Source organism: Siphateles boraxobius, unplaced genomic scaffold, assembly GCF_051911475.1.
Source record: "Siphateles boraxobius isolate OS27281-9 unplaced genomic scaffold, OSU_SipBor_1 20, whole genome shotgun sequence".
Taxonomy (NCBI): domain Eukaryota; kingdom Metazoa; phylum Chordata; class Actinopteri; order Cypriniformes; family Leuciscidae; genus Siphateles; species Siphateles boraxobius.
Window position 1 is genome coordinate 16176506 of NW_027508811.1, and position 25052 is coordinate 16201557.

The window sequence follows — 25052 nt, forward strand, 5'->3', positions numbered from 1 at the left end:
ACTAGAAATGTAAAAAAGCTGACCGAGATTGATGTTGTAAACAGGGCCTGTGCTATGTTACTTTAACCCTACATCCACAACAATTTCTCTCGTGGGTCAAAATGACCAGAAGGCCTAAAATTATACTTTTGTTTATTTTCTTTTTTAGTCCAAAAAGCTTATCATTCCATTTTTTAAATATTTTTTCTATTTGTTTAGGTACCTTTTTAATTTTTAGATTTATCAATAAATATAATTTAAGAACTTTCTTCACCTTCAACTTATATTCAAAATAACTATCCAGTACATGCAATAACCATCTTAAATCAACTCAAAATATCTCACATTGGGTCAATTTGGGTGTCTCTGCCGACCTCTTGTGGAAAATAAATAAATATATATAACACATTTCATAACTCTTGCCACTAATGGCCTTATGGTTCTATATGAAGAGCAAATGAGCTGTTTCGCTGGGCCCTAAAGTCAGTTCTTGAGTTCTTCTGTTCAGTATGCATTCAGATACACATGTAGATATTATAAAATCTTTTTTTGGTAAAGATTTAGCATTTTTTAGTTTTAATTAAAGCTTTTATATATAAAAAAAATTATTCATGGTTCAAGTGTGACAAAAGTCCTAAGGTCTTGGACCACTCTGATTTTTTTTATTTTAATTTTATTTTTTTAACGATTTTAAAAAATGAGTTTTGGGTCAAAATACAATACAATATTTATTTATAGAGCACATTTTAAAACAGCCAGGGCTGACCAAAGTGCTGTATAAGGCAGAAGATATGATGCACAGGACCATAAAAATAAGCAAATAACACTCAGGGAGAATTAAAAGCAAGAGAAAATAAAAAAGTCTTTAAAGAAGATTTAAATATGGAAACTGAGGGAGCCAGTCTGATATAGAGAGGCAGACTGTTCCAGAGTTTTGGGCCAGCAGTCGCAAAAGCACGGTCACCTCGTTTTTGATAATGACCCAAAGGAAGGCATTATCGTGAGGGATGTTACTTTATACCAGATTTGGAATGGTTTGAGATTCAATCTGAATTTAATTATATATATACAAACACCACATTTACTGTTCCTTTACTAAAATTCAAAGGTTTCCTATTTTTGAAGGGTTCATGGGGAGTTATTGTAAGCTACAGAAATAAAGCTTGTAGCTCACAGTTAGAGTTGATGGGGGAGCTGCATTAAGGTGGTCTTGGATGACTAGAAAGGTAACGCGATGGGGAGGTTATAGCAGTCATGAGATTGCTTTTTTTTTTAAGTTGTAGAAGAGTGGGCGTCAGAGATGATATTTTGGAGAGGTTTAACGTAAAGTGCTTGATGGCACACACTGAGAAGTCATGGGTCATTTCCACCCTCAGACGGAGATTAAAAGGCAGCTAGGAGACGGAGGAGGTCACGGGGAGGGTTGTTGGTCAGGAAATCAAAAGCAGCTTTTCTGTTAGCTCCTGCCAAGATTGCTGTACCCACCGTGGAGGCGACTCGATTTTATTTTTTCCCTTAACCTTGCCAAATGGCAGCAAAATGTGCTTCCCTGCGATATGCTATTATCCTTTGGAAAAACAAGGCCTGTGTTTATATTCCTGCCATTGAGTTTCTCCCCTTGCATCATATTTATAACACATGTAAATGTAATGTGTGTCAGGAGATGCCCAGTAGACCGCACATTGAGGTCTTTTCAATTGATGTGTAACATGAGCCTTTGGTGCTTACTTGTTGTCTTCTGTTCAGCAGCACAAGCACAAACATTAAAAAAATCACAGGATCATACAGGCTTATTAATCTTTTGAATAGGAATATAGTTAGGCACTGCACTTCATATGCTACATTTGCATGTAAGAAGTCAGTAGGATATTTTGTTCAGCAAGAATGCATTAAATTAATCAAATGTTACAGCGATATCAAAAGACCAAATTCAGTGCAAGGCACTTTAAGTGTTTTTCACGTCAAATGCTTTAGAATGTCCTGCTGTTTTTGTGATTGAAATACTGAAAAATGTGCATATCGTTCACACACTTTTGTTGTTCTTTTGGGACGTGCTGCAGTTCTGTGAATGTTTTGCCCTCTAGGTCTCCGCGCAAATCACATGACTGAAAACTAAGAATTTGAGTGATTTCTGAAAGAACATGTGACGCTTAAGTCTGGAGTTATGGCTGCTGAAAATTCAGCTTTGCTGTCACAGGATTTAAAACATTTATTAAAGTTTTAATTAATATTTCACAATATTACTACTTTACTGTATTTTTGATCAAATAAATGTAAGCCTTGTTGAGCATATGAGAGATAAAAATATTTCAATTTGTTTAGGCTACTTTGTGAAGGTAAAGCAGTTTAAAGCTCTACAGTGCTCAGTTTTTCCATAAAGGTTTTGGCGAGCATGAGTTCACCCATTATCTCTTGAGGTTATGTATAAAATAACACTCTAAATATGAAGCGCAGTTTAAATATTTCATCCGTTGTGCAGAACAGTGTAATGGCAGTTAAGGTAATATCCGCCTGTTTGTCATCTTCACTCCATTAATATCTGAGATTCGAATGAGAGTTTCTGTGATGGTAAACAATGCAGCAGAATGCTTAATTGCTGCTATAACTGGAGAAATTAAAATGTGCACAGGATATTGGGAACAATAATAAATCGGGCAGCTTTGTGAACTTGAATTACTTAACAACATTAGTCTGCCCAGCTTGGGTTTAATTGGGCATTTTAATTGAAACCGGGGAGCGGTTGTGTTCGGTTGATCACTGGTAAGTGGAGAAGAGACGGGCTTTGTGCATTTAGTTCTGGCATGTAGTTTGCATAAATTGTTCTTGAACTTCTGGGATTGAACACTCCGTGTTATTTGAAAATGTTTTATAGGAACGGTGCCGTACTGTTTCTGAGTTTTGTCTCACACCTGAATATTGGATATTATGATTGTCATAGATGGATGATGCAAAATTAAGAGGCTCTTCTCAGCATGGTAAATTATCTTTCAGCTTGGCAGATTTTTTTTTTTTTGTCATCTGCATGCCATCTCGTCAAGGCTGGCCATCAGAGTGAATCTGCCAGACAGTTGGACAGCTGGTGGGATGGGTTTTATTTTGGCTGAATGTTCTCTGAGAAAAGTCATTTCAATTATTATTCGGTAAGCTCTTGTCCGACCGAAGCAGTGAACGGACACCGCTAGTAAACAATCTCTCTCCTGCCAGTACATTGAAGCTTTATAAGCTTGCGCATTAATCCATCCTGGATAATGAAAACATATGCTGCCTGCACATTTCCTTTTTGATGGCGTTCAGGATGGCCAAGCGGGAAGAAAATGAAATGTGTCAATCTTCATATTCTTGCTGACTCCATAAATCAGTCCCGGAACGAGTCTTTTATGATACTCGAAATCATTTCCAGAGAGACTCTCTGAAATCAATTGCCTGGTTGAAAGTCCTTTACCAGGCATCACCTAGTGTAGCTCTGAAGGACCATTTTAGTAGAGCTGCCATTGACCAGCAATTGTTACAGGTGAATATTTCCATAAGTGAGAAAATGCATTAATTTCCTCTTCTTTTTGTTATGTGAGCTAAAAGATGACCAGACTTGATCAGGTTTTCTAACTTTGGCTCTAAACCATTTTTAACTAACTTATGATAAAATATAAAATAACTTATGATAATCTTGGAAACATCAGTAAAATTGTTGAAAACTACAAGCCATAAATATATGTAGTTACTTTTTAGAGGGTACTATGCACGTGATGTCACTGTCGGCCGGAGTGACTGCGGTTAGGCAGATTTTTATTTTTAAAGGCCAGTTGTTTTATGGATCCAGGATACTATGCATCCTGATAAAGTTCCCTTGGCCTTTGGAATTAAAAAAGCCCCACATCGCATTCCCTTCATCATATCTAGAGATTGGCATGGGGCACATTCCATAAGATCATCTCTCAATCTAAATCAAACCAGCTATCTCTAGGTATGGTGAAGGGAATGTGATGATGTGGGGCTATTTTAATTCCAAAGGCCAAGGGAACTTTATCAGGATGCATATTATCCTGGATCCATAAAATAACTGGCCTTTAAAAATAAAAATCAATGGTACCCAACATTTTGAAGTCCAAATCAATGCAGTTTTAAAGGTCTTTGAAGTGCTTGAAATGGCTGTGCACGATCGCAGCTGAGGAAGAGAGTCTTATCTAGCGAAACGATAGGTAAAAAAAAAAAAAAATATATATATATATACTTTTTAACTACAATTGTTCGGATTGAGCTGATCTGCAACGCGCCGGGAACTTCCTGTCCGCCATCTTGATTTTCTTTCAATACCTACTTTTTCGAACTCCTCCTAGACGGGTTGTCCAATTTTCACCAAAATCGAATCGTATCATCTCCAGACCGTGCCGACTAAAAATTATGGATTTTGTGAGGATAGATAAAACGATTTTCGTATACCACAGCAGCAAATCTGAGGTATGATGCCAAAATGACTATTCAGGCTTTATATCAGCAATGATCTGACATATTGACACCAACCTTTGTATGTGTCATTCTCACTTCACCCTGACTAAATCACATTTTTTTCGTAACTGCGCCATCTATAGGTCGAAAGTGATAATCCATTAAATCATCTTATAAGTTACTTGATATATGATTTTTCAGCCATTTGCCCAAAATCCTCTTAAAATGTCTCCTAATTGCTCCTTGCTGCAGTTGGTCTGACACTCCCAGCCATGTTGGCATGTCTTATAGTCTTTTGCGCTTGGCCCCGTAATGGCTGCGTGCAGCTATATAATCTTTTTTGCAATGGGTCAATTTTTTTTCCAAATGTCTCCTGATTATTATCCTTTCTCTCTATTCTGTATCCAATAAATCTAAAAGGCCTATAAATAGCTCTGTAAATTAATTTGATCTGTGTCCTCAATGGTAGACATTGCAATTTTAGTTTTTGTTCCTCATGTTTCATTGACTTATTAAAAAAACTGCTGAAACTTGGTTTTGTCTGAAAGTTTCAAAGGTTCCCCTGGCAGGTAAGTGGCAACTTGCCAATTACAATTTAAAAGCCATAGGTCATGTTCGATTTTCAAAAAAGCGATCACCAGCCAGCAAAACGTGGTGAAATACAAAGGTAGACATGTAGAATTAATTGTGTCCATGACGAACAAACAGAACGTCTGGCATGGGAATCCGTTCTTAATCAAAGCTGAGCTGCGGCTTATGGTCCGACATTTAAAGCGCTATTTCCATCAAAGTCAATGTAATTCCCTCTCGTTGTTCAAAAGTCATCATGGATGAAGTGGCTCGCTTGGCAAATTTTCAACACTTTGAAAATAAGACCTTTAATATAATGAGACTGTCCATTGACGTAAATTATTATTAGCCTGATCCTTATAAAGCATGTTAAAGACTTCCCCATCTCACTAATTCTTTTTCTGTCATAGTGGTAATGAGGTTTGGTTTAAAGCTTTTTGACTTTCTCGCTGTTCCTATGATTTCTTTTTTTGTGGCTCAATAATATATATATTTTTTTGCTGGTCTGGCCAGTTGTTCAGATTTTTACCAAAAAATAGTGAATAGGTGCAATGAAACAAATGTAAATTAATAAAAGTAATGAACCACACTTTTGCTGGCAGATGACGTCACACTGTGCAGCACTTTTAACTTGTAACTTTTAACCCTCTAGCTGACCCTCTTCTTTCAACAAAACCTCACCCACATTACCCAGTTAACATTATCTTGGTGATATTTAAATTGACATTGTTTTCAACAACAATGCTTACTTTATAACAGGAAACCAAATGTTTAAACTTGTATGACATAAAACGCATACATTCTCTACGAATGTATGATGTAGTTACATTGCAGCACTAGCCCGGAAAAGTAACGGTTCCATCAACGTGCCTGACGATCTCTTACAATAGCCATTGGCTGTCCATAAGTTTTGCTTCTTTAAAAAGTTTAAGATTTGGTGCTTGTACTCCAGAAAATGTTAAAATATTTGGTAATTAGTTATAGTTATGTTCTCTGAATGTTTTCTAGATTTAATCACTAGCCAAGTTTGCTGACTTGATCATGTTAGTGTTTCTTTTCTCATTAAGCAGAGCAAGTTTTAATTATGAACCTAAAAATATAAGTTTCCTCTGCTGTCTGATCTTTTGTGTTTACCTTGATTTGCAGGATTTTGAATTCTAAAACTAAGCTTTTTACAATTCATTAGTTTTAGACTGAAACAACAGTGAAACTTCCCACTGTTTCAGTGAAAGACAGCCTAAGGAAGTTTCACATTTTAAAAATAGATACCTGCAATTTGGGGCATGCAAAAATCTTTCATCGTTAGAGAAAGTGTTTGTGAGAGGGAAACTGACACAAGTGTTTTAGTTATTTGAAAGTTAATATTGTGGGTTCATCCGAGAGTTATTACTTTAATTAATTTGGCACGGTTAATGCATTTTTAATTAACTCTGTTTAAATAATTTGGAAAGTAATCAAATAAGTTCTAAAACATCTTTTCCCCTTAATATACTTTTTTTGTCTTTATAAAACAAAGAGAAACTACACAAACCGAAGACTGCTAGATTAATTCATTTCTGTCATAGGGCTGACAGAATGGGATTAACTTTTTTCCCCTTATTCAGTCTCTCAGGCTCTCATGCGGGTTGCTGTTTGCTGATAAACACTACTGTTCAAAAGTTTGGGGTCAGTAAGAATTAATACTTTGATTCAGCAAGAATGCATTAAATTGATTGAAAGTGACTGTAAAAACATTTTTACAGAAAGTTTCAAATAAATGCTATTCTTTTGCCACAAAAGAAATAATCTAAGTATATGACAATATAAAATGTTAAGTTGTAATGCTATTTTTGCAATATATTAATAGTTTTCCTGCATTAAAAATATTTTGGCGGCTACCAAAATGAATCTGTTCAGCCGAAGATTTATTCAATCACATAATGTGACGATACCTGCCGCTCTGAAGTACAGGGACCCGCTAATAACCAGCTGCTTTAAAATGCTCCCTTGAATGTTTGTGTGAGCATTCTGTGAAAAGCGTCAATATTTTCTATTTGCAACTTTGTAGCCAATCACAGACATTTGTTGAACATGTGAATGCAGTAGCCAATCAGATGTTTAATTAGTCAGAATCTGCTCAACACTGCTTTTTGTTTAGCGCGAGTTCTGCATGCTCGCGATCCCTTTAATTTATAACCAACAAAGTTTAAACTCGATGAAAGATTCAACCTCGTGTTGAAATTGACAGATTCAGTGATCATAATGGCTGCGATCTTTGCTCGCTTTATGTATAAAATATATATTTTTCATGCTTCTGACTTCACATTGCAAAGTTTCTGGATTGGCAATCGTATTTAAATGCGCAATTGAACCCGATTGGCAGTGATAACCATAGCAATGGATACTGTATGCCAAGGGATCTGTGTATTAAGTCTTGGTGCGACTGTTGGTCATTTTATTACTAACTAATCAGTCACTTTTTACAAATAAATGTACAGATTTTAAATAGGCAATATAATAGTTCTAAGCACTTTATTTTATGATCTGTCCTGACAGTGGACTCATTTAATAAGTAAATGGTATATGTGAATATTACATACTATTTCTTTGCATTTATTTTGGGTTTATTGTCAGTACTGGGCTCGCAGTTCACATGGGTAGAGTACTTACACTGTGTGTTTGGATGACAGTATTTGTCCGCCACCACCAAAGACCATTTTTGACCCAGGGAAAACCCTGACTTTGTCATTGTGACTACAATATGCTTTCATAGACTTTTTTTCTGAGAGCCTGAACACGCCGTGTACAGAGGTGTGTTTGTTGTATTAGCCATAAATGTGACCTCTTTTCTGTTAATATATTATCCATCATGATTTGCATTTACATTAGATTCAATTAAAACAGAGCTTTATCACACAGCTTGGTTTTCAGCCGGCTTTCTCTTTCGACTAACAACCAAAAATGTCATTGTTAGTTTCTGTTGGTCAAAATTGCAGTGCAACTATTGTATTTACTAATAGTATTACTATTATTAATTGTATTTACTGTAACACAATAATGTTATGCCTTCAATACCTTTGACACAAGTGATTCAATTGTAAATGGCAACTTTTTAGCAGTTTTTCCACACCGAGTGACTCCAGGTTCTTCCGTTTAAGATTGTGAAGTGATTCTTTTATCACCAGGTTGTAATATAATACCTTGTCGCTAGGCATCACACACTTTTAGAAACCAAAGCTTGACCTAATTGAGTGTCACCAAGTTAGAGTAGAAAAACACAGGCACTTTCACTCTGCCTACCAACAATTCAATCGAAGCTGTCAATCTAGAGGGTAATTTTAGCCATTTGGCTGTAGCTGGCGTGTCTGGCTAGGGTTGTGGAGGTGCCGATGGATGGATGGACACATGCGGAAAACATGGCAATGTCAAACTTTCAATCATGCTGAGTCCTTCCGTAACAGAAAGGCCATCTCGAACAGTTTGAAGGTTTGTTTTTCCCTTGTCGTCTCAGGTGATTAATGAGCAAGCATGGCTGTTGTGTGTCCAGACAAAGGGCTGATGCATTCCTCGCTTCATTATCTGATCAATGCGGAAGAGACTCAAATAACAACTAGAGTCAATAAAGCTTTGGGGATTTACCCTTTTTGTGTGCGTTTTTTTATTATTATTTTTTTTACACGGTTCAAACCAGTGAGTATCTGTTTCACTCTGAATAGACCGATATTTCACTGTATCTTAATTAAGGCAAGTATTTGAAATGAAATAATTCCCTCATGGAAATTAATCCATTGGCTTGTAAATTAACTTAAATTATATATGCAGCCATGTGATAATGCTGTCTGCTAGTGCATTAAACAGTAAATTAAAACAAGACCGTTAATGGATGGATAAACGCATTTGAATGACTTTGAAAGGATCCAACTTAAGTGCAAATCACCATCAATTGTGTAAATCTGTGTGTATCTATACACACACAAAAGACATTGCTGGACTATACATGGAGTGCAGATATAAAGTGTGTGTGTTTGTATATTACTTATAACATTGAGTACTGTGGTCAAGCCCTGTCAGGGCTTCAGATACGAGAGTGAATACAATGATGCCACCAAGTTCTACAGATGGTCAGGTGTGTAACTAATAATATAGGAATATTCTCATCAGGCACGGAGTGGCCATGGGGAAGATTCCTGGTGGGCAGCTCATAACTTGGGCTGGAAGTAACACCTCTACATAAAGGCATCACAATGATCACAGTTTCAACAAAATATTAAGCAGCACAACTGTTTTAAACATTGATACTAATAATAATAAATGTTTCTTGAGCAGCAAATCAGCATATTAGAGTGATTTCTGAAGTACTGATGCTGAAAATTCAGCTTTTGCCAACAGACATCTTCCAAAAACCTTAAAATCTTGTGCCGTTTTGTGCTAGTTCGTGCAGCAATTATTTTTATTGCAGGTAAAAGGTGTACAAACTGTGCACTTCCCATCTGGAACACCAGCCAAATAACATTGATGAGAAACTAAGAAGAAGGTTTTGCATTGTATAATGGCATCAAACTGGAAAGGCATCACTTGTATAAATTTAGACTGGCCTTTTCCACCAAATATCATGAGGCATTGTGGAGTAAATGTGTAATTGAAAACACATCAAGTTCTCTATTTTAAATTTTTTCACGTTCTACCCACAAGTTTGCAGTCCAGTCCAGTGGGGCTGTGCCAAATGTTCTGATGAATGCTGGAGGAGAGAGATGACCTCCTTGTGGGATCCAGATAACAAGATTGATTTGGGTTTCTTGTCAGCAAGTTTCTTGTCTTGTATGTAATGATGTGAGCGCTCCATGCATTTATCAAAGCTCCACTTGTAGTCTTCTGTGTCTCCCATCTCGCTTAAATGCAGAGGAGGGAGCACTTTAAGTAGTTTCCCATCTTTAGGGAAGAATGGAGCCTTCAGGCATGTTTTGTAAAAACAAATCCACAGTGCAAAAGCAATAATTATTTTATACATATCTCTGGTGCATAGGCGTCAGTCTCATATCACAGCTGTTGTGAGAAGCACACGTTGACAATTAACAGGATTTTATTTGTGTGATGTATTTAATGTTCCATTAGAAATGAGGGAATGTTCCACCTATTTTATGTTTGTGCCATTATACAGTATAATGTGCCTTGAATTATTAATGGGGCTCATCATTACGATGATAATGGTCATGTGTGAATTATTCTTTTTTTTTATGGACTGGACTAACATTTAAGGTATTTTTATTGCATGCATTTTACAGATAGTTTCTCTATTTAATCCTTGAGATGATGTTAATGTGACGCATGATGGATGGTTAAATAATGATGAAGTGGCAGCAAAAGTACAGAGTTAGGTCTTTCTCTTTGTGGAGGTGAAATGTTTCCAAGAAGAACGCTTCACACACTCTGTGCGCCTCTCAACACCACCCACTTGTGAAATGCGGTTGTCGCTTCAATTTTCCAATTTTCCTCTCACAAAAAGCCAGGGCTTTTGAAAGGCACTTGAATATAAATATTTTAGGGTTGTAATTATTTGAGGGGGAAGCATTGATGTTTAAATATTAAAGGCTTCATCTCTCAGTATGCTGTGACAGTATTTAGATGGGCTCTCAAACTATCTTATTGCACAAAGTCTCATACGTCTGTTACAGCATCAGATTGCTGCTCAAGTATGAATGGGTAATTGCATTTTTTGCTTTTTTATTAGCATCTTTATTTCTGGTTTGATGCTGGATCTACCAGCTTGACATTATTTACACCTCAATGGAAGGATGTTGCCTTTTGTTGATGATAAGATAGTCATGTAATGTTTTTTTTTTCCACTCATATTGATGGATTCAGCCAAGAAGATTGCTTCAAGAATTGTATATATCTTTTGTATTATCTTTCTGCCATTTCAGAATAAGTCATAGGAATTTCATTATAGATGAAATTGTTTACCAAAAAGTGCTGCTTGTGTGATATTGCAATATCATTTTACGAACTCTATATTTGAAAATGACAAGTTTTAATTTCCAAAGAGCAAAAACAGTGCTAAATATTATGTAAATGTTTCAGCAGTAAGGGGCATAGCAAGTATGCTGGTTGTTTTTACTTTAGCTCTATTTGTAAAGAATGAATCATTCTAGGATGATTGGGGTCATTTTGTAGGGAAGTGCATCTGCATAGAAACAAATACACAAATTACAAGCATAGATAAATGCTTAGAACAAAGATACAAATGAAATAAACAGTGCTTTGTTTTTCAGGTAAATTTAACAGTATTCAGGTACAGACATTGAATAATCATATGTAAAATAACACACTGGATAGTTTTCACTTAATAAATTAAATATAATTGATTAATCTTGATTGAATCTGTTAAAGCAGCAAAAGTCATTTTTCTCTTTTGTTTTCAATTAATATTGGTGACAAACAGCTTTGAGTATATTATATATTAAGGGTAATAAAATGTTTGATCAGAGCAACGGAGAAAAACCCTTCAGTTACTGCCAAAGACTTGCAAGATGACCTGATGAAAGGAGGAAAAAACATTTCAATGCAGAGTATAAAATGAACACGATAAGAATGGTCTTCAGTTTGGGACATCTTGCCGAATGCCACTCTTGACCAAGAAGAACACAAAAAGCTGACTTGAATATGCTAAAATCTGTTTGGATAGACCTGTGGGGTTCTGGAAGAATGTTTTATGGAGTGATGTGACCAAACAGCAACTTTTTGGACCCATGGATCAGCAGTATGTCTGATGCAAAAAGGCTTCTGTGCAGAAGAACACCATCTCTATGGTCAAACATGGAGGCGGTCCAGTCTGTTATGGGGGTGCTTTGCTATTGCAGAAAGTGGGAATCTTGACTATGAAAGACATTTTTTTATTTGAAGTATCAAGCCATTTTGGCAAAGATGGTGATGATGCCTTTGGTGTAGAGAATGATGTTTGGTGTTCAATGGACTTTCCTGCAGGACAGCCATCCCAAAGTGTAAATCTAAATCTACTGAAGCTTTGTTCAGGGACCAGTTGTAGAATGTTCTTGAGTGGCCTGTACAGTCTTCAGATTTACATCTTATTGTAAATATTTGGTGGAATTTGCAGAAAGCAGTGGTAACAAATTTTTTTCAAGCGAGGAATGGGCCAAGATTTGATTTTCATTTTTCATTAACTTAAATGATCCGAATTATTCAAAATTTGTATTAATATTCTTTCTATAATAGTTTACTGATGCCTTTGTTGAATTTTTTTTTTCTTTTTCATAAAATGTTCTTGACAGCAAAATGTCTTGCAGGTCGAGGGGGTTGAATAATTGACCTATGGCTAAGCCACGCCCCCTCCACTCACTCGGACAAACAGTCAACATTCGGTGACAGGCGCTATGGCAGCTGTCACAGCAGGAGACATTTCACAGGAGGCAATTGATGATTTTTGGAGACAGAAAGATTACATAGATTATATTTTGGTAGAAAGTTGTCTACAATGCTGTGCTTCAATATCTAATTAATGCTTCATGATCCAAAATAAATATTTACAGGTTTAAGTTGCATACGTTTCCAGGACAAGCCTTTTTACCATCTTTACCAAGAGTACCTCTCCGTTAGTTTGGTGCAACAGTATTTACATGAATCATTCAGCACAACATAGCTAACATTTGTTATCTCGGTTATTTACAGATACGTTAATGAAGCTAAAAGCTAACGTTAACGTTTTCTAATGTTAGGCCAAAGTTACGTTAGAGATGTTAAATATAACATTCAAATATGTTGTTGACTTATCTTAGAACAGATGTAGACAGCCTTGTTTAATTAATCCACGTTTAGTTGGTGTTGTGGTCTACCGCATAACTTAATCCAGACACTTATCTCGGTTGAGATGTGGCTTGGGAAAGGGTAAAAAATACACACCGTCGTCCAGCCTCTCGGGATACCTAGTGTCGGAATTGCGTGTACCCCATGCACACCGTTTGACCATTTTAAACTTAAAATGACAAGAAAAAACAGATAAAAACGAATGAAAACTGACTAACTGCAATGCATTTCAATGGACGAGGAAGTAGAGAATGTCCGAGTGTATTGGGGTAGCTATGCGCACTGTGATTGGCTGATCGCGTTTGGGGGCGTGGCTTAGCCATAGTTCAATTGTGATTGCAGCTATATCTAGTGTGGTTTTATACTCATTCACTATTTTTTTTTTTGTTCTTATTTCATTTTGTTTTATTGGAGTCAAAAAGATTAAGAACCACTGCTCTAACTTCCTTCCCTTCAGCCGGTCTGTTTTTCCAAAAGTGAACATGTCAGATCATGGCATCAAGGGAAATGTAAAATTGACTTCCAATGAGACATAACCTTTGAGTTTGCTCAGTCTGTTCATTCCTAAAGTACCTCATGGCTCTGGTCACACATTGAGTCAAGTCCACTGAACTGCACAGTGTATGGAGGCTGGAATTGTATCACTGTTTGCTTTTCATATCACACTGAATATGCTTAAGGACAGAAGATGATGATGTTAGATAAACGCACTAACTCGCCTCAGTACAAACTCTACAGTACATGCCAGTGTGTACAAAATACAGACACAGCCCTTATCTTTCCTAGGACAGATCGAATAGAGTGTGTGAATTGGGACCATCTGGGTTCAACATGAATGTAATAAGTGATAACTGAAAGGGGGCCATGTTCTTGGGGCAGCAGTGTTTCCCAGAGGATTTTGTGAAACTGTGATGGGTGGGCCTCGGTCCCTCTAGGAAGAAAATGTTGTACATTTTAAAGTAAAATTGTAAATCTGGTGCATCTTTGAGAGTTCAAAATTAAGAGCTCCAACCTATATTCAGTGTGAAAATTGAACAAAGAAAAAGTGCATTGACTTGTACCTGAACTTTAAAGGAGACTCAAACCTCTTTATAGTGTCTCAGTCTACATTACACTGCATAATACTAGCATAATAATAATAATAATAGCAATAATAATGTTATAATATTATTACTATGCCAGTAATAGCCATATATTGTAAAACAAATGCACTTAAAAATAAATTAAACTTTATAATTAGTTTTTCCCTAATTTCTATACATGCAAGAGATCAATCCTTGAGTTTTATTTTGACTGAAACAGTCAAGCTTTAATTGTGGCGTAATAAAAGTTTACAAACGCGTCTCATTACAAATCTGGTGAAATGCTGTAATCGTCAACTATGATTACGGATGCACCGATCTGATACTGCCATTCTTGGCCGGATCGGGTATCGGTCAGACGAGGCCGATCCAAATCCGATATTGTGCGTACACTATTCTGTGTTATTATTAAGCCCCACAAAAGCATTATAAAGCACCATAAAGTTTTTGGCACTATATTATAAGTGTTCTGAAGCCATTCTATAGTATAATGTGAGATAGAAATGAATATTTAAGTCATTAAATTCAAGTTCACATAGACTCTTCCCTCTGCTGCGGCTGTCAGTCATTCTCCATTCAGCATTCAAACGGCACGTCGCGTTCGGTTACGACAGTCAACATGATGAAACTCTCTCCAAGATGATTCAATGTTACTATCATTATATTTGAGCTGTAGATAAACCTCTATGATTTTGCATAAAATGACTTTATCTTGCTGGAATTTATTGCTGTAACTTAATCATGTTCCTTTCTACCATGTGTCTGTTAGATCACAACACTGGAGAGCACTATAATCGTTCTTCACGCGCACAGTAACTGAAATTTAAAACTGTTAAAAGAAAAGGCTGAATAAACTATTGCATAGATAGATACGGTATAATACACTATGCATCGATATGTCTTTCCTTTGTGCTTTGAACTTTTCAATGCGGACTCAAAGAGCTGCGCGCTGTGACTCCGTGTTGCTGCAAGCGCATCATTCTGCGCTCAGGATGCACATAAGCACTTTGTGCCACACTGTATTTCTGTATATTCTGTATATATTTCTGTATTATAACTGTCTTTCATAATCATATCATAATACTTTTGCGCAAAGAAAGATTATTAATAGCCTTTCTTGTTCTGTCCTATCAGATTTTATACAATTATTGTGCACTCGTGAGTCTTTGAAAATTCATACATAGCAATCATCACTCAAGTGAGCAAGCACCGATTTGCATCAGTTTTCAGGCTTTTGTCATCGATCTCCATTTAACTGTCGACATGTTACGATTTTTTTAACCATATAAATGTCTTTATTAGTGAAGGTCAATCGATTAAAAAATTAACTAATCAATCACATATTTTCCTGTAATTTAATCGTGATTAATTGCACCTAACATGTAAAGTTTTTGATATTCCCTTTTGCAGATTTCTATATTGTAATGCTTTCACATTCAATCTCCAAAACAATGTAAAAACAACATAGACAGTATATTTTAATACTTGTTTAATGGCATCTTTTTACTAAACACTGAATGAAGGCCAGTATCACTGATATAAGTACTGATACTGATGTCTCTATTAAATTGATTTCTTTTCTAAATATTATACATTAATTATGGACATTCAACTTTAAAGTGTAATTTAAAGCTTTCAAATGTTTTAATTTAATAGGCTTTAATTATAAATATATAACATTTTTAATTTAATCTTCAAATAAACCATGTAATAAATGTCAAATTTAATATATGAGGGCTCAATGCTAAGGTCTTTTTCTACTGGACCAGTCGGGCCGGTTCAGATTTTTATATAAGAGAAATGACCCCTTGATCTGAGTGTTCAGATGGCAGTGCTGGTCTCCTCACAAAATGTGAAAGTTTTAAAATCCTTGAAGTGTCAACAAAGTATCTTTTGTGTTGAAATACTCTGGATCCTTTTTGGAAAGCCAGTCAGTGATCTATGCGTACCAAAGGAAAGTAAATGATCCAGCACCATGCATCAATTCACAGCAGTCAGCCGGCTGTGTGGATTGCCAAGTTTTAACGCCAACTCTGCAACTCTGCCACTGTCCCTGAGCTCCAGTGAATTTGCATCGAATGACATTTTGCTGTAACGCTAACAAGAGAAGCCGGTGTTTTCAATCAATCAGCTTGTGAAAGGCTCTTGAAGTCAGCACATGTATTCTATTGAAAGTGCCTGAGATCATTGTGCTTACACAGCAAGTGTGATGCTGGTCACCAAGGTTACCGCTGAATTATATCTGCGTCTGCCTCAAGGACCCTGCGAAGCTTATTAAGATATACAGCTTGTAATTTTGGAGCTTGCCTTTTGGGTTAAAAGTTTCCTTGCTCTTGCCTTTTGGGTTAAAAGTTTCCTTGCTCATTTGAACCAGCTCATCTAATGAACTCATTGTAAAGTAATTCTTTAAAAAAAGCCTTTAATGGTCGTTCTTTGGAGGGATTGTGGGTTTCCAGTGTTCATGTGGTTTTATTTCTTTTAGGCCTTTTTTAACAGAAAGGTGAGCTGAGGATTTTGCCCTCTGCTTCCCCAGTCAGTCCTTAAAGCAAAATTCTCATCCAAATGCTGTTAGAAATCGACAGGTATGAGTGAGCTCTCCAGAACATGTATTAAGCTGCATTTCAATCAGGGCTCTGAACAGGTTCAAGGAACAAAAACAAAATTTTAACAGGAACATAAAAATGAAAACGAAACCAGGAACATAAAAATGAAAACGAAACCAAGTTTTAAAAGTTCTGAACAGAAACGCTAATTTGAAATTACCCGTAACCAGTTAATAATGTTATTTTATCGTTCTGTTTAAGATTTTAATTTGGCAGTCAACCAATCATGAACTCAGGTAGTACGGCCTTTGCAAATGTGCCGTTGACGCATCCAAAATGGGTGAAATGCCCACGTTCAGCTGTCAAGTCATGCTATGCAAGTCGCAAGACAATGTGTTCGCATTAGCTGTGGATCGCAGGAGTTTATCCGAGGATATGTTTCCATGACAGATCCTATCCAGCTCGTTTTGAAACCGGCTTAAAGTTAGTGTCGATCTGTTACTATTCAGGAATAAAAAAAAACCCACCTTGATTAAAAAGATTAAACACCTTGTTGTCAAAGTTAGTATTGTGGCTTTCTGTTTGGTCAGACACTTGCGTCTAACGTTATATTATTAACATTATTCCAAAATCAAGCTCAAATGGAGTTGCGAGGTTTTTCAACCGCAAATGTTTTGGAATTGAATTTTAGAAAGCAAAAATGTTTCTTAGGTAAACAAATCATATTCAGGGTGCCCTCAAAGGCATTGAAAAAGTCTTAAATTTGATCATCTCAAATTAAGGCCTTAAAAGCCTTGAATTTGGTATACAAAGTCTTGGATTTCATTACAAAGGTCTTTATATATTTTTTTGCCTTTCCTAGGATTAAGTTCATACCGTAACAAAATTAACTGTTACTAATGTAGGCTAATTCAAAATTCATGCAGCGCTGGTTGCACCTCGCGCTCCACGTCATAGCAGAAAAAGCGATAGCGTGCGCATCCATTACTATGGTTACTAAGCAAGTGAGGTACAGAACAAGATAGTAACCAAGCCTTTTTTGTCGTCTGAAATGGGAAAGTGTCGGTTTAATCTGCTGTGGCCACAAATGCATTAATTCAATAATTTAAACTAGGGCTGAACGATTAATTGCATTTGCGATAATATCGCGATATGATGAAATGCGATTTTGTAACCGCAAAAGCTGCGATTACACTGGTCATGTGACACGCGAGAGAAAAGCAGTCTGCAGATCAAGCATCAACTTGGCACGCTACGCATAGGTCTGGCATACAGGAAAGAACAGTATTTTTTATGTTATTTATTCTCTCTCCAACAATTCTGGATCGATTCAGAGAATTTCAGAATCGAATCTGAGCTTAGTTTTTAAACACGGATGCGTGATGACGCTGCGCGTGCTTTAGAAACGTCTCTGGTTACTTGCGTAACCTATGTTCTCTGAATAGGGAACGAGACGCTGCGGAAAGCGCAGTGGGATATTCTCTGAATGTGCCGATTGTCTGAAGCCTTATAGAATCGCGCCAATTCATTGGCTGATGGCGTCCGCGCGATATGGCTCCGCCCCGACGCTCTTACGTCGCATCATTACATATTCGCGCGCGCGCCATCTGCTCCTCAGATTTCTCTGCCGAAAAGAAACTGTCAGCAGCGCGAGGAGCTTGGCCGCTAACGCAGCGTCTCGTTCCCTATTCAGAGAACATAGGTTACGCAAGTAACCAGAGACGTTCTCTTTCATAGGTTCACTCAACGCTGCGGAAAGCGCAGTGGGAACGGACTACCAAACTCGCCAAGCCAGAGCGCTTTTATAACTGGTAGATAAAAGAAACAACGACCGAAATGAGTTCAAACAGAAAGAACCTGGGAACCCGGGGTCATGTCAAGATCCAAGCTATAGAACCTTACAAAAGTGTGCGGAGAGGACCAGCCTGCCGCATCACAAATATCCCCCAAAAGTGCTCTTCTGAAAAGAGCTTGAGAAGATGCTACACTTCTGGTGGAATGTGCTTTAATGCTAAGAGGTGAAGGCAAGCCACGCACCTCGTAAGCCAACGAGATAGCCTCTGTGACCCAGTGAGAAATCCTCTGCTTTGATGCAGCAAGCCCACGGCGGCTAGCACCGAAGCAAACCAGAAGCTGGTTAGATTTCCTCCAATCGCCTGAGCGGTCTACATATATCTTAAGAGAACGAACTGGGCAGAGCAAGTTAAGCTTCCTATCTTCCTCAGACGAAAATGGAGGAGGGTGGAAAGCGTTAAGGTTAACTACCTGTGAGCGGAAAGTTGAGGAAAGAACCTTGGGGACATACCCTGGTCTCGGCCTCAAGGAAACTTTGACCAGGCCAGGGGCAAAGTCCAAGCAAGACTCGCTAACAGAAAGAGCTTGTAAATCTCCCACCCGCTTTAATGAGGACAAAGCTAACAAAAGAGAAACCTTGAGAGTCAGAATCCTCTCCGGAGCTGACTCCAAGGGCTCAAAGGGGGCTTTCGTCAAACCCTCTAAGACAACAGAAAGATCCCATGGGGGAACTCTAGGGGAGCGAGCCGGTTTCAGGCGCTTCACCCCACGCATGAAGGCAGAAACTAACCTTAATTTGCCTAGGGGAATCCGATTCCCTATGCGCTGCAATAGCCGCGACATAAACTCTGAGAGTGGTAGCGGCTGCTCCAGCAGCAAACTTCTCCTGCAGGAATTCCAGTACTGAACCAGCAGGGCAGTTAACTGGGCTCCTATCATGTGCTAAGCACCAAGTCTCAAACACCCTCCATTTGGAAGAATATAATCTCCTTGTAGAAGGGGCTCTAGCACTCGCAATGGTCTCCTGAACGTCAGTTGGGAGACCAGAGCTTAATGCCGACGGCCTCTGATCGGCCAAACGAACAGCTTCCACATGTCTGGGCGAGGATGCCATATCCTGCCCTGTAGCTGGGACAGAAGATCTTCCCTGACCGGGATCCTCCAGGGGGAAGATTCCAGTAGAGGAATTAGCTCCGAAAACCATGGCTGAGATGGCCAGAACGGAGCTACCAGGAGGAGGCGGACTCCGCTCTCTCTCACTCTGGCCAAGACCGCCTGGATCAGTTTGATGGGCGGGAAGGCATAGAGTTTCTGCGTTGGCCAAGGGTGAGCGAACGCATCTATCCCCAATGGGGCCGGGGGACTCAGGGAGAACCAAAGCAGGCATTGGGACGACTCTTGAGATGCAAAGAGGTCCACCTCCGCCTCTCCAAAAACCTCCCAGATCAGGGCCATCGTCTGGCGGTTCAACATCCATTCCCCCGATCTGAGTTTCTGTCTCGACAGAAAATCTGCCGCGAGGTTCAGAACCCCTGGGACATGAACCGCTCTTAGAGATAGGAATCTGCTCTGAGACCACAGGAGAAGGTGACGCGCATGCCTGTCTAGGGTGCGCGACCGAGAACCTCCCTGCCGGTTCACATGAGACACCACTGCCATGTTGTCTGTTCTGACAATGACATGGTGACCCTCCAGAAGAGGGAGGAAATGATGCAGAGCCAGAAAAACGGCTCTTAACTCCAGGCAATTTATGTGCCAAGAGAGAGCCTCTCCGGTCCAGACCCCACACGCTGGTCTGCCCTCGAAAACTGCTCCCCAGCCGGTGAGAGAGGCATCCGTCGTAATCATCTGGCGACGAGATACCGCACCCATGCTGATCCCTTTCCGAAGAAAAAGAGGGTCCCGCCAAACTGACAGGGCTCGAAAGCAACTGCGCGATACCTTCAGTAGGCGAAGGGTTGACCCGGAGGGTCGAACCCCTGAGAGTTTCACCCACCACATGAAGGGTCTCATGTGGAGTAGGCCCAGCGGTAGCACGGAGGAGGCCGCGGCCATAAGGCCCAGCATCCTGCGGCAGGTGCCCACAGACACATGATGGCCTAGCAAAAAAACGAGCCAAGCATGTCATCAGGCTGGAAATCCGTGCAGGGGCCAAGCGGGCCTGCATGAGAACGGAATCCATGTGCACCCCCAAGAAAACGGTGCTTTGAGCCGGAGCAAGAACACTCTTCTCCGAGTTCAACCTCAAACCGAGAGACTGGATATGACTCAGAACGATGTCTCTGTGGTGGGCCACTAGGTTCCTGGACTGGGCTAAAATGAGCCAATCGTCTAGGTAATTTAGAACACGGATGCCCTGGAGCCGCAATGGGGCCAGAGCTGCATCCATGCACTTTGTAAATGTCCTCGGGGCCAGAGATAGGCCGAAGGGAAGGACCCTGTACTGGAACGCCCTTCCTCCAACGGCGAACCTGAGGAACTGCCTGTGTCGCTGAACAACCTGGATGTGAAAATAAGCATCCTTTAGGTCTATCGTCACGAACCAATCCCCTGGCCGAATCTGAGATATGATAGCTTTCAGCGTCAACATTTTGAATTTCCCTTTGTAAAGGGCGAAGTTCAGTCGGCGGAGGTCCAGTATGGGACGCAAACCGCCGCCCTTCTTCGGGACCAGGAAGTAACGGCTGTAAAAGCCCCGCTCGGTTTCCCCTGGAGTAATCTCCTCTATTGCTCCTTTGAGAAGGAGGGAAGAGATTTCCTGCTGAAGTACAGAAGCCTGAGTGGCGCTGTCTACTACAGTAGGAAACACCCCGTTGAAACAGGGGGGATTGCGGCAAAACTGAAGAGTGTAGCCGAACCGAATTGTGCGAAGAACCCAAGACGATACCCCTGGTAAGCGCTCCCACTCTGGAAGGAAATGTGATAGAGGAGGAGGGATGTTGTAATGCAGACGACATACCTGAGTGAGGGTGCCGTGCTGACGCTCCTGGAGTAAAGAGGTTGACTGTGCAGGAGGGCCATCTGCGTCCTGGCACGTGATGGGAGGCATCGATGCTGGGGTCATGGTGACCAGATCCGCCTGCTCCGGAGGAAAACGGAAAGTGCCTCCGAGGATGCGGCCGGTAGTTATAGAGAGTGTGGGGGGTGAGGGGAGAAAGCAGAAAGCGTCTCCTTCCTCCCGCACCAGACTGAGTAGAGAAGGTGAAATATGACCTGCACTTCGAGACACTCTGAGTGGCGAAGGTGACAGGGCAAGGAAAGGAGAGCTGGGAGGTGGGCAGAAACGCTTGTGCGGTCTGACCCAACCTTGAGGAAGCAGAGGAGCTCTCCTTTTTCTGACCGGAAGGTCAGGAACGGCTCTGGGCCGCCGGAGCAGTCGGTTTGTCGGACCGCCTCAACTGGAGGCGCTTGTGAGGCCGTTGACGGGGAAACGGGCGACCACGGGCTCCCCAAACCGTGGTAGGTGGGAGATGCCCTGGTTCGCTTCTTCTGGAAGAGAAATCCGGTCTATGAGAGGGACGTTCTCTGGGTCGCACCGGGGCGGGAGCAGAAGGTTCCCTAGCCCTCCTGGGCATGAACTGTCTGAACGCGGCCGATTGGGATTTGGAGGAGCGGAATTTCTCAACCACTGTGTTGACCGCCTCACCAAACAACCCCGTTTGAGAAATGGGGGCGTCCAAGAGGAAAACCTTCTCTTTGTCACGGATCTCCGTGAGATTAAGCCACAAGTGGCGCTCCACCGCAACAGAACCAGCCATAGAGCGACCTATAGCGCGTGCGGTATGCTTGGTGGCGGAGCAAGATGGTCGGCTAAAGTTTCCTCAATCGCCGGAATGGCTGAATAGCCCTGTTCCACAGAGCCTACCAGGTTGGTGAAATCAGCAGCAGCCGCATTAGTGAGGCGCGAAGAAAAAGGCTGCTTCCAGGATCTGGAAATCTCATGATGCAGATCACTGAAAAATGGCAGCTTCCTCCGTTGAGGCCTAGAATTAGGGCCACTGAGAAGCCTTTCGTCGAGTTTCAACGACTGAGACTCACGTGGCTCGTCGGGCCAATCAATAGTGAGCTTCTCCGTAGCGCGCGAAAGCACGTCAACGAGCTCCGCATAGGCCGCAGTAGGCCGCGCTTCCTGGCCGCTCGGCGGGATAACCTCGTCGGCGAGAGTAGGCCCGAAATCCTCGGAGTCGGAAGCCTCGGTAAAAAGTATATCCTCCAGCCCGAAAGAAACCGCGTCGCGTGCTCCCGGGCTGGGGCGCAAATAATCGTGTGAAAATTCGACTGGCATGCCTCGCGCGTGCCGAGGGGAGGGAGGGAGAGAAAGAGCAGGGCTCGTCTGCTCGAACTCCACATCCTCAAGCTCTACATCCGAACCCCATGTCGCGGATCCTCGAGAGGCCTCGGGAGCGCGACAGGGGGAGACGAATGATTCCCTCTCAAAGACCGCGAGCCGCGATTTAAGGGTTTTGAGCAACAAATTTTCACAGAATTTGCATTTAGACGATCCTATAACTGCCTCACGTGCATGTGAAAAACCCAAACACTTAACGCACTTACTGTGTGGGTCGTCGTTAGCGATGTAACGAGCACATGGCGGAGTACAGCGTCTGAAATCCATGGCAACTTCACAGTAAGGAGAAACAGAGTTCCGCTTGAACAGTCGCAGAAGCGCCGAGAATAATCCAGATGTATTTGTAGCTCAGAAAAATCACGAGCGAAGGGCAACGTGACCGCTTCGCTCTGAAGGTAGAGAAATCTGAGGAGCAGATGGCGCGCGCGCGAATATGTAATGATGCGACGTAAGAGCGTCGGGGCGGAGCCATATCGCGCGGACGCCATCAGCCAATGAATTGGCGTGATTCTATAAGGCTTCAGACAATCGGCACATTCAGAGAATATCCCACTGCGCTTTCCGCAGCGTTGAGTGAACCTATGAAAGAGAACAACCGTATTCTGCTTGCCTCTAATTTCTCTCTCTCTCTCACACACACACACACACACACACACACACACACACACACACACACACACACACACACACACCGCTCGAACCTTCTGAAAAATAAGCTTACATAAAGTTCGGGGTTTAAGCGAATTACAAGGACAGTCGCGGGCTTCATTGCACAGGTTTTGCCAATTTGATGTTACTCATGCAGTGCGTCTTGGCCGCCGGAATTTTCCTAACAAATTCTCCACAAAGGCATTATGTCTTTTGGAATGCAATTGCCTTATATATTAAAATTATGAAAATCACTGAGAAAGCTGCTTTCATTTTAAAATACTTAAGCGTGCTTTGTGAAGAGTGCTTGTGCATGCGGCTGTGAGCGACTCATTGGTTAAATGTACTTGCATCTCAAAATGCTTTTGACGCGAAATTAATGTAAACACGGTCAGTTATATCTTAAACCAATAGGACAAACCACATTTACAATTTCAAAAGAGATATGTGCATTAGTGTGAATGCAGCTTATCGTATAGGGGGAAAATCACTCCAGCTCTTGAATGGAAAACGTTCAGACAGCCTACTTTTAAATACTGAAAGCACTCTTTGTTTATTGCTTGTAATGTTTTTTTTTGTTCCTCTTTATTTACTTGCTTTTATATTTTGAAGCTATATTAGTTTATAGCCCACTTAAAATTATTAACATGTAATTGGTTTAATTAAATGTATGTGTGTATATATATATATATATATTTAAAGTATGTATTTACACATGTAATTAAATAGATATTTTAAGTGTTAAGATTAATTAATAAGAATAAAAATTAGATCGGATCATGAGCTGCCTAAAGATTCCCATCCCTACTGTACAATGATTTATTGCTTGTCTTTGTCGACTAATACAGAAGGTAAAGAACTTAAAGTAATCGCATATTAAATCGCAATCGCAATATTGGTTAAAAAAATCGCAATTAGATTGTTTTCCATAATCGTTCAGCCCTAATTTAAACCCAAATCAGAGCTTTTCTGTTAAAAGAACATGTTTTCTACCCAGTCTTTTCAATAGTATCTGGCAACAGTGTGCGCGCTCTCTCTACACTCCTGAAGAAGCGCGGATGATCTGAAAACACAGACAAGCTGGAGTTGAAGATCTTCATTTAAGATTTTCTACTTGAATTAAAGTGTCATTCAGTCGGTCTGTGTTCGGTCACGTTTTATTTAAAGCATTATTTCTTTTTTAAAGGTATTATAAAGGTACAAAATGAAATGGAAAAATTGATTAAAGGGGGCAAATATTGTCACTTAATGGAAAAGGTGTGAGTGCAGTCTAAGTGGAAGAGAGGGCGCTCCAGGGGTACGGCACTCTAAAAAATTGGTTAAGGAAAAGGGAACTTAGGAACATAGGAAAAGGGATAATTATGTAGAACTGCACAAGTGCTACTACTAAAGAGTGCAATGTCAATAATTTCTCACAAGCTTAATTGAATTGGCCTAGAGAGAATAATTATGACATTTTCTGTCTAAAGACTACTTATAAAATAACTACCAAAAGTAAAGTAACTGCAGTTTGACTAAAGGTTGACAAAAAATGCAAAGAATTTTCGTCAACTAAAACTATAAAAAAACAAAATGACTCAAATGTGATTAAGACCAATAAGCATTTTCGTCTGAAGATGAAGACTAAGACTAAATAAAAAATGGCTGCCAAAATTAACACTGGCCTACACACACGTGCGTGCTACAACGCTGTTGCGTATGTATTAAATATTACTGATAATTTAAATAAAATGTTTTATTTAATTCAAGTAGCCTAGTTGTACATAATTATTTTCTAGGGTTTAAAATGTATACAGATTTGACATTTTCCCCTCATTCTTCTGTCGGAATGGGTACGAAGGTGACATT

The 25052-nt window shown here is 40.0% G+C and overlaps 1 protein-coding gene across 4 annotated transcripts in view; it reads left to right on the forward strand.

Moving 5' to 3' along the window:
• The window catches only part of prim2 (DNA primase subunit 2), an 80888-nt gene that overhangs the window by 3922 nt on the left and 51914 nt on the right, over nt 1–25052 (forward strand). The gene's annotated exons all lie outside the window — the stretch shown is intronic.